Source organism: Lonchura striata, chromosome 1 (genome assembly GCF_046129695.1).
Source record: "Lonchura striata isolate bLonStr1 chromosome 1, bLonStr1.mat, whole genome shotgun sequence".
Taxonomy (NCBI): Eukaryota; Metazoa; Chordata; class Aves; order Passeriformes; family Estrildidae; genus Lonchura; species Lonchura striata.
The window spans coordinates 108,642,702-108,657,698 of NC_134603.1; the positions used below are offsets into that span (position 1 = coordinate 108,642,702).

Below are 14,997 nucleotides of genomic sequence, written 5' to 3' on the forward strand. Positions count from 1 at the left end.
CTTGTGAAAAATACCTGCAAGGTAGGTCCAGGCCTAAATTGGGAGCCTTCCGTTAAACTTTAACACTTAAAACATGCATTTCAGAAAAGACTATACAAGCAAAGGTTAAGAGGGTACCATGTTCAGGGGAATTTCAAATGTAGAAGTTGGTGTTAGTGAGTACTCAGAGTTGCATGGGCTGACTGGCAAAGCAAATCTTCCTTTTTTTCTCCTCCAAATCATTTGCCAACTTCATTCTCTGGTAGCTGGGGTGGTGGTCTTGAGAGTTAAAGCAAGCCTACAACTCCACAAGCATGTTTTACTGCTATTCTTAATATTGCTCTGGCAGGATTTTTATATGGTAAGTGGGAATTCCTGTCAAAATTGTTTTTTTCTTCTTTCCCTCTCTATCATTACTGGATCCACTTGCTTTCCTATGAAGTTCCCTGGTCCCTTGGCTTCCCTTCTTCCAGGATACCTTAAGGGCAGATGTAGGTCTGTAATGTTTTAGCAGTGAGAAAGACACCATGGACCTGTGTTGAAAGCCTCTATTACCCACATCTTATGGTGGTAGCTGAAAATTGTCACCAAAGCTTATCTGCTGGCCCGGTATGCTGGGAGGTAACCTATGCTTTTATACTTTGCTTTAGACAAAGGGCAGCAATAAAGACTTTTCTTGGTAAGATCTCAATGGGAAGCTGCTTTGTTCCAGTAGAAGTTGTTTTTTACTCTTACAGCTCCTACACCAAGGGCTGCAACTACTCTCTCTCTCACAGATGCTGTGCTTGTCATATGTCTCCTTAGAGCCATGCATATTTGTGAGCCAAGCAGTTCCTGGGCTCTTAGGTGACCCTGAACCGTTGGATTATTAAAGCTCATAAATTCTATTGAAAGTGTTTGGAATTTCCTCAGCCTGATTTCTTCCCTATACTCTAATATGTGGTGGTAGTGCACATTCTCTACAATGAATCACAGATCTCAAGATAACCAGCTCACTGCATTCCCTGCCTGGGACTCTCCCTCCTCCTCCTTTTCTCACCATTTTCCCTCTGGCCCATTCTAACACCACAGTTCGCAACACTCTAGCTGACTCTCTACTTACTACTCTTTCTCTTACTCACCACTGCACGTTTTGTAACTTTGTCCTATCATGCATGCCACACATACATATTATAAAAAGTACTACTATGCTAAATTTTTATATCAGAGATGTGTTTCTGTCCAGTACAACTGAGAGCTGCTGATGAGCCCTTTCTGTGATCACTGGATTACTTTAGAACCTTTTTTGAGCTGCCAGCCACTCATCAGCCCATGAAACAGGTCACTGCCCCTCCTACACTGTGACCTGAAAATTCGCTAGTCCTCCTGCCTGTAGACATAAATTGAAGAAAAGGCTACAGCAGGAGAGACAATATGCACAAATGCTAGCTGTAAAAGACAGAGTTCAAATTCCTGCTCATCTTTTTCTGAAAGTCACAGCTGAGCACTGCTGCAGAAGCTACAGTTTCCGGTCTTAGGGGGGATCAGGCAACTTTTTTTTGTGTGGGGTGAGAAACTCCACGCTGTAATCTCCTTTTCAAGATACACAGATATGGCACATCAAACACGTCGGGATTTCCAAAAGAAACTAAGAGGGGATTTGAAATGTCAAATACAAAGAAATGATTCTTTGCTTTCAGTGGGGGAAGAAAAAAGCTGCCTCAGCCCCTCTAGTAACAGATTATATTTTTAAAGGGTTGCTCATTGATCTTTCTCCAAAGAAAGAATCTGAGATTTAGGTACCTGATCTTAATCCTAATGAAATCCATTGCAAAATTGTTACTGAGTTCACTGGGAAGAGCATAAAGCTTCATTTTTTTTTTGTCAAGTCTGAGATACCAGTATATGCTTTACACAAATTGCTTGGGTAATTTTCCTTTATTTGAGATGTTGTAGGTGAAAAAATATTTCGGCTTTTCCTGAAAAGTACTTAAAACTGAAGCAATTTGGCTATATTTACATATTGTAAAGTGCCATTTTAAACAGACATGCTATATTTTTAAATCCATCTGCAAATTATGCATGACTAATTTGTTTGTAACGTGTAGGACATAAAAGTGGAAAGAAGTTTAAAAATAAATAAAACCCCCTAAAACTGATCTCTTTCACATAAGATTATGATAAAATACATCAATAGTTAGCTTATCTTACTGTTGTGCCTCAAACTGAATCATTCCATAACTCCTTAACACAACAGAATTTAAATGTTAGAGGGCTTTTCTTAACTAAGAAGTGACTAGAAGCAGCAGAAATGTGCAACCACTTGTGCAAGATTTCATTTATTTAGTAACACTACGTGCCTTCTCTCCAGATTTCTATCTGTGATTGCAGAACTGCAAGAAGCTCTGTATATTTTTCTGACATCTCATACTTCCAGTCTGATACTGGGTTTTGAGAGCCCAGCAAGTTATTCTTGATTTCTAAGTGAAATTGAGATATCATAGCTAGAAAGTATGCTTGCAGTGAACAAGTTGTCATGCTTTGGAAATACCTTGAGCTGAGGCATTTGGTGGTGTCTCTAGGAATTTTGTGTACATACAGTTCATGTGTGCTTCACCTCTATATGTTGGTTCTATTTCACAAGGGCACTTGGCAATACCAGAATCCTAGAAAGCCTGGATTAAATCTGGTTAATTGGTTAGATGTTTTGCTCAAGAAAGCACTTGGTGAAATAGGTCTTGTGTCCTTTTTTTTCCCCCCATTATCCTCAAAATTTGCTTATGTAACAGACAGGAAAAGGTGTCAGAAGTTCTGTTTCTGTTAAAAACACAGCTTCTGCTGTGTTCATGAAAGTTCTGACTTTCGTGAAGATTAAATGGACAATTATCCCTGTCCTTGTTTACAGCTCAGGACAGGCAGCAGCAAGTCACTGCTATGGTTTGCCACCTGTTCAATATTCTGATTGTCCAATGATTGTGATTTTTCTTTCTACAAAATTCTGAAGAAAGGGATGTAGGCTGCATATTCTGTCAGATTAGTATCTGACTGAGAAAGTCTGAGGTGACTTCTTAACAAAGGAAGGCAATTTCATTTATTGTCACATGCTGTGTTTGATGCTGCTCAACATTCTGAGTTGAAAAACTACATTACGTGACACTGGAGTGATACTGGGGTTTTTTCCTGATTATTTCACTGGTGTTGCTTTAGCTGGCATCTTTTAGCATTTGGTAACTTGCTCCAGGCACATTCAGCCTCGTAGGAGAGGGTGGAATGAACTGCCAGACTACAGCTTGGATTAATTTTTATCTTCTTACAGATCTGATGTATAGTTTTGGCTCTTCCCACTCTGAAGACACTCTAGTGTCTCGACAGTGAGAGACAAGCTGTGGACACGTGGCTGTTTTACATGTGCATGGTGTCTAGTGACTGGATCAACGTTCTGAAACGTTCCACTACTCTCGTCCCCTTCCCTTCTGGAGGTGAGTTGCAAGGCATTTAGTGAAGGCATGAGTAAGTACTGCTTTTGTGTTCTGGCACAGAATACATTTTCTCCCTTCTCTGGGTGTCCTGCTTGGGAGTAATGAAATGATGGGCAGCAGCCAGATGAGGCCCTCTCCATTTCAGTGTAAATTCAGAATAATTTTGATAACCATCTTGGAAAATTACCATCTTGGTCTACTGTTGACATGGCTGCAACATCAAATGGCAAAAAGCAAAGAATTGGTCCTTGTCCCATCACCAGGTGTAGCGCACAAATGCCATTTCTAGCCTTTCTGCTGGTCTTTTTGCTTTCAACTGGAACCTCTAGCACAGCGTTAAAGTGAATACTTTAAGAATGAAATTAAAAGTAGATGGAACCACATGTGATCATCCTAGAAGGAAACCACATCAGGAGGTGCATTAGCAGAACAGGTTTTGGTGTGCCCGGCTAAATGCCTCTGATCACTTGAAGTGTACACCAAGAGCTGGCTAATGCACACCCTGTTGTAGCTCATCACTCACTGTATTCTTCCAGTCTGATTCCATTCAGCAATCCCAAGTAAAATCAGGTGTTTGCTTCCGAGGGGAAAGAGGTGTTCCAGGGGTGCAAGGATAATACCTACTAAAGCAAACATTTCCCTGCAACACCCCCCTGGCCTTCTGTGTATTTGTCCATATTTACTGGTACACAAATTCTGCTATGTTCATTAACCATGGCAAACTGTCTTCTCTAACTAGAGCTTTCTGAAAGCACATCATGAAAGGAGTGCATTTTTAACTGTGTGTTTTAAATAAGAATTGTCTGTCTGTGGGAGCTGGGTTATTTGTATCACCGTAGACAGAAATGATCTCTATATTTCATAGGACCTTGCTGCTTTGTACTTATTGACTGTTTATTTTTCATCCATAGGATTACTAATTGCAGCTAGTACCAGACGCTTCTGTCTCCTTTCAGGTTATTGTAGTAGAGGGCATTGTACCAGATGCATGGTTATTCACAGGCATGCATTTCCAGCAGCTGAATTGCTGGATCTGCTCTAAATGATCTATGACAATTACATTTGGCGTTGTACAGCTATAATTTTACTGCATATTAATAGCCACCTAGCAAAGAGGTAAATGCCCTTTTCTCGGCTGGGTGCAGAATGAATGCTTGGATGTATTCAACTGGGTAAAACGAGGCCCAGGTTTTAAATGCACAGCAGCGGTTTCATGTATTGGAAACGTGTGTGCTGGTGAATTGCCTGTTTCCCTCTGACTTGATGGTGTGCAGCAAGGCTCCGAGGGAAACATCATCAAGCCAGATCCTAGAGACATGCTGGGCAGGGGAGGGGGAAGGGGATCATGTGCCCCATTTTTAGTGGCTCATCTGCTACCACCCAAAATGTGCTGCAGTCTCTTTTTTTTTTTTTTCATTTTTTTTACCCCTTTTAGCAGCTCGACTGATCAGCCTGAAGGCTGTCAGGTTTCACCAGCAAAAATAATAATCAAAACCACCTTCCCTAGACCTTTCACTTAAAGATGTTCTCTGGAGTCAAGGCCCATTTCCTTCCTTCTTTATTTTTCTTGGGGGTCGTATGTCGGGGGCGACAGGGAGTGGGTGTGAGCAAATAACAAGGAATCGGAGGGGATTAACGAGCTTTCTTCTTATTAGCCCCGCTCGGGTGCTTTGTCTCTCTGCTCTTGGCTGAGGATGGGCTGACGGGGAGGGCTTGAGGGAGGGAGGGAAACAATGTGACTGGAGGGGTCGACGTGCGGGAAGCCAGAGGCGCCGGGGCGGATGGACAGACAGACAGACACCGGCCCGGGCGGGCATCCCCGGGCCGTGTGCGGGGCCGGGTGGGGTGAGGGCAGGCAGCGCAATGGCGCCGCGGCCAGCGGGTGCTGTGCGGCAGCCGGGGCAGCGGCGCTGAGCGCAGCGAGCGCGGAGCCGGCGAGCGGCGGAGCCGGAGCGCGGCGCTGCCTGCGGTCCGGGGCGCACCACGCTGCGTGGGCGGGGAGAGAGAGAAAGGCAGAGGGAGAGACTCGCAGACAGACAGTACAGCCCGGGAGCGCGGCAGATAAAGGACGGAGGACAGGGAGAGAGGAGCGAGCCAGAAGGGGATCCAGGCAGGCGCCGGGAGCGGACGGGCAGAGCGGGCGGAGCGGCGGACCGGGCCAGGACAGGAGGCGGCCGGCGGGTCGGGCGGTGCCGCCGCGGCCACCGCGCCCGGCCAGCAGCGCGGCGCGGCGGCGGATCTCCTCCCGCGGCGGAGGCGGAGGAAGAGACCATGTCTTTCAGGAAGACAGTCACTGTACTGTAACAGCAGCGTATCCGCAGCAAAATAAACAAACCGGCCAACCAAAAATACCAAACAAACAAAAATAGCCCGAGCCGCCAAGACGCTGGGGGCAGATCCCGTTTGCAGGCAAGGTAAAAAAAAAAAAAAAAAAAAAAAAAAAAAAAAGAAAAAAGAAAAACAAAAAGGAACGAAAAAAAAAAAACCATAAACAAAACCCAAGGAAGCCAAAGCAGAATCTGTCGACATTTGTGTGGCGTGATGTTCTTTGTTGTCGCGATTTTTTTTCTTGTCTATTTTTTTTTCTTCCAGCATGTGTTTTCTGTCATTTCTTGGAGTCATTCGCCCCATCCCCCCTCCACCCCCCCTCCCCCCCCGCCACCCCTCCCCGTGATCTTTTAATTTTTGAGGTCAGGGCGGCTGGAGCATGTGGAGTGGAGAGAAGGGGAAACAGGAGCTGTGTATGGAACCGGGGCTTGCCTTTATTGCGTGCGATGGGCAATTATTAATAGCGGCTGCAGGATTCCGGCTCTAAGATGTGGTATTTACTAGTGGGGGAGGGAAAAGAAAAGGGAAAAAAGGGTGTCGCTCGCAGTGCGGCGGGGCAGGATGCTGTCGGGGCTGGAGCCGGCGCCTCGCACGGGACTGCGGAGCGGCAGCGTGGCGGTGCTGACAGCCAGGTAGGGCGGAAGGAGGGCTCGGCGCGGTGGCGGGGCCGCCTGCCCCGCGGAGGGCGGCGGCTTCCCAAAGTTTCGGCCGGCCGGCGGTCATCGGCAGAGGCGCTGCCGGCGGAGCGCAGGCGGGTCGGGGTCGGGCGCGGAGGTGAGGTGGCCGGTGGTCGGGAGCCGGGCTGCGGCAGGGGAGACGAGCGCCTTGTGGGGGGGGGGTCTGCGGGGGGAGATCGCCCTCCTCCTTGCCGTCATTTTAGCTAAAATGGATCAAACTCTTAAGAAAATCTCAAGTTTTACTCGGTGATTTGTGAACAGCATCGCCGGATCCGCTTTCAAAGCCGCGTTTGCTGGAGGGCAAGCCTGGGCTGATTGTAGTGGCATTGTTCTTAAGGGTGGTGATGAGAGGGCAACAGATTTACTTGATGCTTCCTTAGCATCTCTTTTTGCATGCAGTGGAGGAGGATCACAGTCCAGGTGTTACAGCAGTATTTTTAGGTGTCCCGTTTTCACAAAAAGCAGTTCATGTTACTCCGCTTGGTGTATTCTGCCTACTTGTCTGTGCGTCTCAAACAATATCGCTTGTAAATCTAACCCCGACGTGCTCATCTAGCGCAGCCATTGCGCAGCCTTGTTTAATTGCTGTTATTTATTTTGCCTTCATTTACCGCGTCAGCCAGCGGGGGGAACACGCTCAGATTCCGGGTGCATTTTTACGTGCTAGGTGTGTCTCTGCGCTTCCAGGTGTGTGCGGTTTTGCTTAAAACTCATCCCGCCGCCGTGTGACATCGCTGTAAATGTGCCGGGAGGGGAAACAAAAGCATTAGAGAGCGACACAAGTGTCTGTGCATCACCTGTTTGACTTCTCTGCCATTGCAATGCTGAGCCAGATGCATGCCCGGTGCGCGTTCTTCTAAATGACACATGCACATTTTAGGCAAGTACAAAGCAATCGAAGCTGAGGGTGATGGGGAGGGGGTAAAAAAAGAAAACCAACCAAACCAAAACTGTACTGTAAACTGATCTGCAACTTTTTGAATCGCATAATTTAACTGCACGCTGATTTTGTTTTAGCAGTCTTCGTCACGGATCGAGGCAAGTTTTGTGTGCACAATTGGGCTTGCAAATTGCTAATCTCGCACTGACTTTGCCTCTCAGTTCCCAGCTGGGCATGGTTACCTTGAGAGCTCTGGTATCAGCACTGTCAGAGCATGCTCCGGTGGGGAGATCGGGTGTGTTCTATTTTTAATACTATTTAATGAAGATGCTTCTCACTCTGCAATATACGAAGCATAATGGAAGAGCAGAGCGATGATTGGTTATGGATACTGGAAAAGGAAAAATGCAAAGGTAAAAACGGAAATCCCTGAAATATTTATATTACATTAATGAAAGAAAATGCAGCTGTGCAGAAAGGTGATTGATTAGCTCATTTTAAGCTGAAGAGTTTTGTGGTGTCTAGGAGGCTTTTTTTTTTAAAGTTCTTTTAAAAAGTTGCATGGAGCAAACTAGATAGATTATTTTGTGCTATTGGTAAATCTTATTCTATGTGGGCATGCTTAAGTTGAAGAATATGCCATTAAAAAAAATTAATAGTGAAGTATCTTATAGTGGAGTAGTGCTAAGGAACATTTTAAATATTTAATTTTTTTCTTGTGATTACCAATTTTAATGATTATCTCTATTTGCATGCTTATTGGTAGCTTCTTGAAGCAGGAATTTTGAGTTTTTATTCCTTGCACTTAAAAGTAAGTTCAGTTGATACTAAAAATCATTGTTGCATGCAATGGTCACAGAACGCAATTGGCTGTAAATCTCTTGTGAGTGTAAAGGAAAATACCCATAGACAACTGCAGTGTATACCACTTGGTGAGATAGATGGAGATACTTTTGAAAACTGCCCTGTTAAGTTCAGTGTACTTATAGTCAGAAATGTGTTTATTAGCTGTTTGAAAGAATCCACACATTTGGAATCACATAGAGAAAATCGCCTTGATTAAAAATGTCTTGTGTAAAACAACTGTATTTTCTCTCTGTTGTCTGCAGTTTTACAGGATGGTGGTCTAAGAAACAGCTGAGTACCCCTCCTGCAAAATCCTTTTTGAAGCAAATATGTCTTACTGCTATGTGCTAGTCATTTTGACTGCCCCTGGGCTAAGTGTGCACATAAGGATTGCTCAGACGTGTGTTGCACCGCATCGTACCCATGAAGGAAAAATTACATAATGGTGATAGAGAAAATGCGAAGAGATTTTTAACACAGGTGTAATTATAGTTCTCAGAGAGGGAGAAAACAGTGCAAAAGTAACTTTGAAACTTCATTCTGTTGGAGTAAAAATGTGGGCCAAATCATGTTTTCCTGATGGTGCTGCTTTTCCTGTGGGCTTTACTGGGGTTATTTGCATGATTACAGTAACTAGACTTGGCCTGAAAAATCACTGTTAGTAAACAGAATTTCAGGGAGGGAGTACATAAAAGAAACCTAAAAAGTTTTAAAATCTGCTGCGCTCTTGACTTCCTCACAGGTTATGATTTTGAATAACTAACTTTAAACTTGGAATGAGTAGGGGAGAGGAAAAGTGTACTAATTCTAGGATGGCTCACTTACAGTCTGTCTTGCATCCTGTAGACATTGGTCTCGCTGCAGTCAGTGGGAGCTTTAAAATTGGCTCCATGGTTTAATCTGTGCTAAAGACAGATTCCCGGACAAATTTTCAGCGTCTCTAAATTAATGTAGTTTCATTTGCCTTAAGAACAGTACAGAATTACACCAGCTGATGATAACACCTCTCTGCTTATAACGTACAAGATCTGTAACTTGCATTGAATGGTATTACCAATTTTGTTGGCAGTAATTTCAGAGTAGGAAAATTATTTTGGCAGACTGGCAAATCCTTGTTTATAGGGACTACTCACAAATGAGCGGCTTGATCCAGTGACTGCTCCCAGCTTAATTTCCTTGATAAGTTTTAAAGCTACATGTGTGTAAGCTACATGATTATTTAAAGGAAATGCTATTCACGTTAAGTAATCTCTTTTCAAAAATATCATTACAGATTGGCCAGTTGAGAAGTAATGTAACTACCATGCAATAAACTTGCAAAATCCATTTGTCCCCTGCTTATTCATTTATTAGATTTGAATTTCTGTATTAATGTTCTTAGCAGGCAGTAAGTCAAGCAAATGGGTTCCTTTTTCTTCTAGAAGATTGAAACATTCATCAAACAAGTAATATGTGGCAAAGACTCTGTACATTCCAATGGAGAGCAATTGGTTTTGAAGATTTAAAATATTCTGTATGAATATCTGTGTGGTAACATGCATTTCTAGGCTACATTCTATTTTGATGACAAACTGCAATCCAGGTAAGTTAGATTTTCCCTAATTAAAGCTGGGTAAATTGAATTGCAGATAAATTATGCAAACCATCTGAGGTCATACATCTAGTTTTTGACAGTCATCAAGCTAGACCTATTCTGGTCTCTGGGCTTGTAACTGGGTCACCCCTGGATTGTAAGTTTCCCTGAATAATTGCTGGTGTTTGTTTCCTAATTTTTCCACTTGATACATGAAATGGTGACTTGTCGATGTAAATAAGTTTACATGCTTTTTTGTAACTATCAAAGTATTTTATTTTTACATGTAATTTAATGGTAAGTCCTTCTAACAAGGAAGTAACTTCAGAACAAGTGCAAATAATGACTCATCTCTGGTTTGTTTGGTTTTATTTTAATAAATTAAACCTGCCTATGAACTCATGTAGACGTACTGCTTACTGTTTGCAGACAGAATATATTTTTCTTGGGGTCTTTCTTAAGAAGGAGGCTTGAACCCAAATTGGAAGAACAGCCACTGTGGCTTGCATGAGTATGCTGGTGTTCACAGACACACAGTTTATTAGAGAAATAAAAAAAGACAATACGCCACAAAGCTACAATACTTTCAGTTTTAATTAAAACTAATTTTTGGTAAATAACATCTACAATGGATTCTTGCCAATTCCTCATTTGTCACTGAAGGTCCAGACTGCTTAGTTGCAGGACTTTACAGCTGCTTAGATGTTTGAAGCAACTCTAGTTTTAGGCTTCATGTGTTCTCATATGTTGGTTTTACAGTAGGCAAGTTGTATGATTGGGTAAATAGAATTTCCTTGGCTTTTCTTAGTTTATGAAAGCACATAAATAATCTGTATTAATGCTTAATGTGTGACATAGACAGTCCAAAGTTACGAATTGGATTGATTCCAGGGGAGGAGCACTGGAGCCCTCTGTTACCTTTCGGGAAAAATACCCCAAGAAAACAATTCCATAATGTTGTGCCACTGCTGCCCTCTTCCACCTGGTAGTAATATTACTGGTATTTACTACTTCCTTTTCATTGTTGTAGTTTCCAGGCTTTCGGGTAATCCGCTTTTTTTGGTTCCTTGGAAAAAGTTGTGGAAAAGGTCTCCTTTCATTCAAATGCACAATTTTTTAGTCACATGGTGGGATCTTTAAACTCTGACCATTCTAGAGTCCTAAATAGGTAATGAGTTGTTATATGAAATTGATACCTTTTTTTTTTTTTTTTGGTCCTTTTTTTCCTGGCTATTGCACGTAAATTCCGTTACTGAGAGGAAAAAGCAGATTAAATACAGAGAGAAGTGCATAAACAAGAAGTAAACGAAATTGCTTTTTTTACAGGAGTAGTTCAGGATGACTTTACACAAACTAATTGCAGCTGTGGTAAACGTGGTCAAAAAAATACTAAATAGGTTATTTGGTTTGAGCTGAAGGAAGATGCAAAATGCAAGAGAGCGATAATGTCATATATCATGACTAAGCTGAAATGCAGAAGGAATAGTTAGGCAGTGACAGCTGGGAATTTGAAATCTGTGATTTGGATATCCAATGACTTTATGAAGCAGGAGGTTTAGAGTACTTTCTAGTTATTGGCAACGTATGGAGGCAGTAACCATGTCAGGCTGTTCTTAGGGCAGACGTTCGCATAGCATCTGCTGAAGTATGTAAGGGGAGAAGTGCCATTTTTATAAGTGAAAGAAAATTTTCACAGGGAAATTGGGACACTTAGGGATCAGGTCAGATGTCTGATCTTGATCGTTTAAGGCCAAGAATCACAGATTACAAAGACTAACACCATGAGAAAGCAAAATCCTATGGAAGTGTTTTTGCAATATAATGCTTTCTGTCATAATCATAATTTAGTCTTGAACAATACTAAAATTTATTTATGAGCTGTTTATACAGCACATGTGTTAAAATTCTAGAAGCTTAGTAACAACTTCCAACTGATAAAATTGCTTTTTTCCAAAACTGGATGTCTTCAAGTCAAAGGAAAATTTACATGGTTGGCAGGATGGTGTGACAAAAAATAGCAATTAAGAAAAACCCCAGCAAATACTCCCCCACCCGCTCCCACAATTAAATGCTCTGGTTTTTGATTTCTCAAAGTTTTTGTCTTCTGTTTGCAATAGATGCTAAAACATAAAAAGGAAATATATACAAATCACCTCCTTTCAAGCTTCTGTTTACCCCAATTTTTACAGCCATGCAGCAATAATTTTTACTGGATTCATAAAATCATCAGAGCCAGTTTTATGTTCTAGGATTTGAACTCTGTCATCAAAAGCATGCCTGAACAGCTAATAATTTTGTGAGTAATGAATCCTGTCACAATATTTGTATTTTTATTTCTTCATGGGTTGAAATCTTCCTGTGCCTTCACTACAGAAAGCATTCTGTAAGTTTTCATTATTAAATATCAGTCAGACTGTGCTGCTTTTCTTCACAGGGAGTGCAGGCATCTTGGGTTTGGTGACCTGCAGAGCTTTTCATGGTGTAATGCTTTTTTTTTTTTTTACTGTGGTGAGAGTTCACAATTTGTTCCCGCATAAAGAGGGATGGTAAGGCTTCTTAGTAGATTGACGCCAATGAAGGTAAACTGCAGTGATTAGAAGCATTTTATAAATACAATTAAATTATTATTGGTGTGAAGTGTTCAACTATATATTTGATTGGATGGGAAGTTTACTGGGGAGCAGGCTTCAGTGGTATTGATGCTCTTATGTGAAATAGGTACAGCATGATGTTCTTCTGAAGAATATGCCTACTCTGTGCTTTTTTAGGTGTTTGTGCCATTGAACTTTGTTTGAAGTGCCTGAAAGGAAATCATAAATTGCAGTGATACAAACTATACCTTGAGGTTTCTCCATTTTCAAGTGACTATTCTATTTCCAGTTACATTGCCGTTGGCATAACATTTAGAACAGTTTAAATGAGGCTGCTTAATACATTATAAAGCATTTGTCATGGAGTCAGAAATGTTTATGGTGTCGTAAAAGCTTTAAGGGAAACACATCAAATAAATTGGTCCACTCTAAAGGCTCACTACTGATTTTAATGTAAGCCCAGGAAATGTCTGATAGCTTTATAATTTGTATACTTTATAAACCATGAAATCTGAAGTGAGAAGGTCTGACTTTCATGCTTTCAGGTTTTGTTCCTTTAGGAAAAATTCAGAGCTTTCTTTTACAAGACAAAACAAAAACAAGAGGGGAATTCTAAATGTTGATCTATATAAGGAAAGCCTAATGAGTGACTTAGGGCTTCTTAAAGTGCCATATTTCATAATGCATACTACTGTTAGCATCTGGAAATGCTAATGAAACTATGTTTGATCCAGGTATGATTTTTGGGGAAGTTTTAACTCATCAAAAAGGAGCATAAATTGGAAAGCATAATGTATTTACTAGCTTTGTGTGTCTCAATGTGCTTTTCCACTGTTCTGCAAACGAGCAGCAAAATGGAGTGAACTCTAGTGACAAGAGCTATGGCAAGTAGCATAAGAATCCTGTTAGATACGGAAGACAGTGAATTATTACTGCGGGATAATGCAACTTTTGTTTAATCTGTACTGTTGAAAATGACTGCATTTGAAAGAAGTCCTTGAATGACCTGCTTCTTAAAGTAGCCCTCTCAAAATTGGTGGCTGAGATAAGGGAGTCATGGGGTAAAGGCGTAGTGGAGGATTAGTGCTATTAGTACTGCTTGTGATGTGAAATCAGTTTGCGATGCATCTGAAGTAGGAGGATAGCAAAGGGAAATAGAACTTTCAGGGGAGATACCCTGAAGATAAACTAATTGGAATTTTGGATAATGCAGAGAAAATATATAAATGTGTAGCCTCTTTTCAAGATAATTTTTTCTGATTTGAACAAAAATAAAATTCCTTATGCATGTGTTGTGATGCCTATCTTTCCGTAGAGGATCAGGACAAAGTGACTACTCCTCTGCAATCACACCTAAGCTCACTAAATCTGAGGTTACAGGGGTTGAAAATGATCTACATCTTCTGATTTTTGCTATTGCAGAATTGCTCCTGTCCGCCACCTATCTGGCAGGAGAGAAAGGAAGATCACAAAATTGTTGCCAAAGTCTGAGGACTGGCAGTGTGGGCTAAAGTGGGACTTCTTAGCTTGGCTTAATGTCAATGTAAGAAACTTGTGGGTTAGTCTTGGGGAGACATGCAAGATCCTGGATTCTGTGGTATGTAGCCAGTTCTCTGAAAATAAATTAGTTTCTATCCTTGGTACCTCTTCTCTTGACATGGCAGTACCTCATAAGTTAGTCAGGTATTTGCTGTAATAGTAAAATATGCCCTGTGGCTACATAAATCCCCACCTTTCCATAAAGGGCTTTCTATTAATGGGGAAGGATTTGTAGGAAAGAGCAAATTGAGATGCAAATCCTGCTGCAGCAGTTTAGCTACCTGTGGTTCTGCTGCTGGTAACCCTGTAGGCATGGTCTGTGGTTCCACAGACACCCTGTCCATTCGCTCTGTTGTCGTGATGGTTTCCGCAATGCGGGAGGAAGATGCGGCAGGCACCTACCTCTCTCAAAGCCCACGTATTACTTTGATGTGTTTGTTATTCCTCAGGGGTTTTTGGTTTTTTTTGGGTTTTTTTTTGGTTTTTTTTTCAGGAAGTAGACCAGAGAACATAATTCGTACTCACACAGGCTAATTACAATTTTTCCTCTACAAATTATTTCTTGGAGAGCTGTGTGTTCAAAGAACTGCTGCAAACTATTTTCTGTACTACAGTTAGGCTCAATGTCCAGGCAGCAAGTGCCGAAATGTGGATTCCTTTGGCACCCAGTCCTGTTTGTGTTTGTTTGATAACATACACTTGTGTCACGTCTTTATTAATGTTGTCAGGGACATCAAAGCCATCTGTAATAAAAGTGCTTCAGGAGAAGAGCATGTCAGAAAATGTGACAGTAAGATATTGACACTTCTTAACAAAATTTTTTATTGATTAAACAGCACCATTTCAATATGTGGAGAAATGAAATCGGTTCTGATTATTTCAGGACTTTGAGAGAAACTCCAGTGAGCCGTGAGTCTTTGGCTTGCCTATAATGTAACAGCAGACTGAGAAATTTAGTGGTATATTGTGAGAAAATTCTATGGCATGGGAATGAGTTTGCTAGGTTTGCGTTGCCTGAGATCATAACAAAAGAGGAGCATAAGTGACCCTCATATTTCTGGTACATAGTTGAATATTCTTCTGGAATCTGTCACTTATTACCCATACTCAGTCATTGGAATGAGGC

General features: G+C 41.7%; 1 protein-coding gene across 25 annotated transcripts in view; it reads left to right on the plus strand.

The window, feature by feature from the left end:
- The first annotated feature begins 3,289 nt into the window (after positions 1 to 3,289).
- The window catches only part of ARPP21 (cAMP regulated phosphoprotein 21), a 140,967-nt gene continuing 129,259 nt past the window's right edge, over positions 3,290 to 14,997 (plus strand). For 4 of the 25 annotated variants that reach the window (XM_021553238.3, XM_021553248.3, XM_021553249.3 and 1 more), the window contains exon 1: positions 5,408 to 5,851. The gene's annotated coding sequence lies outside the window, so the exon portion shown is untranslated. Of the gene's footprint in view, positions 3,438 to 5,404; positions 5,852 to 6,120; positions 6,398 to 6,419; positions 6,540 to 6,612; positions 6,863 to 7,129; positions 7,323 to 7,354; positions 7,736 to 14,997 lie in introns of those variants that run through there. The other 21 variants (XM_021553224.3, XM_021553239.3, XM_077786555.1 and 18 more) reach the window with 13 other exon arrangements.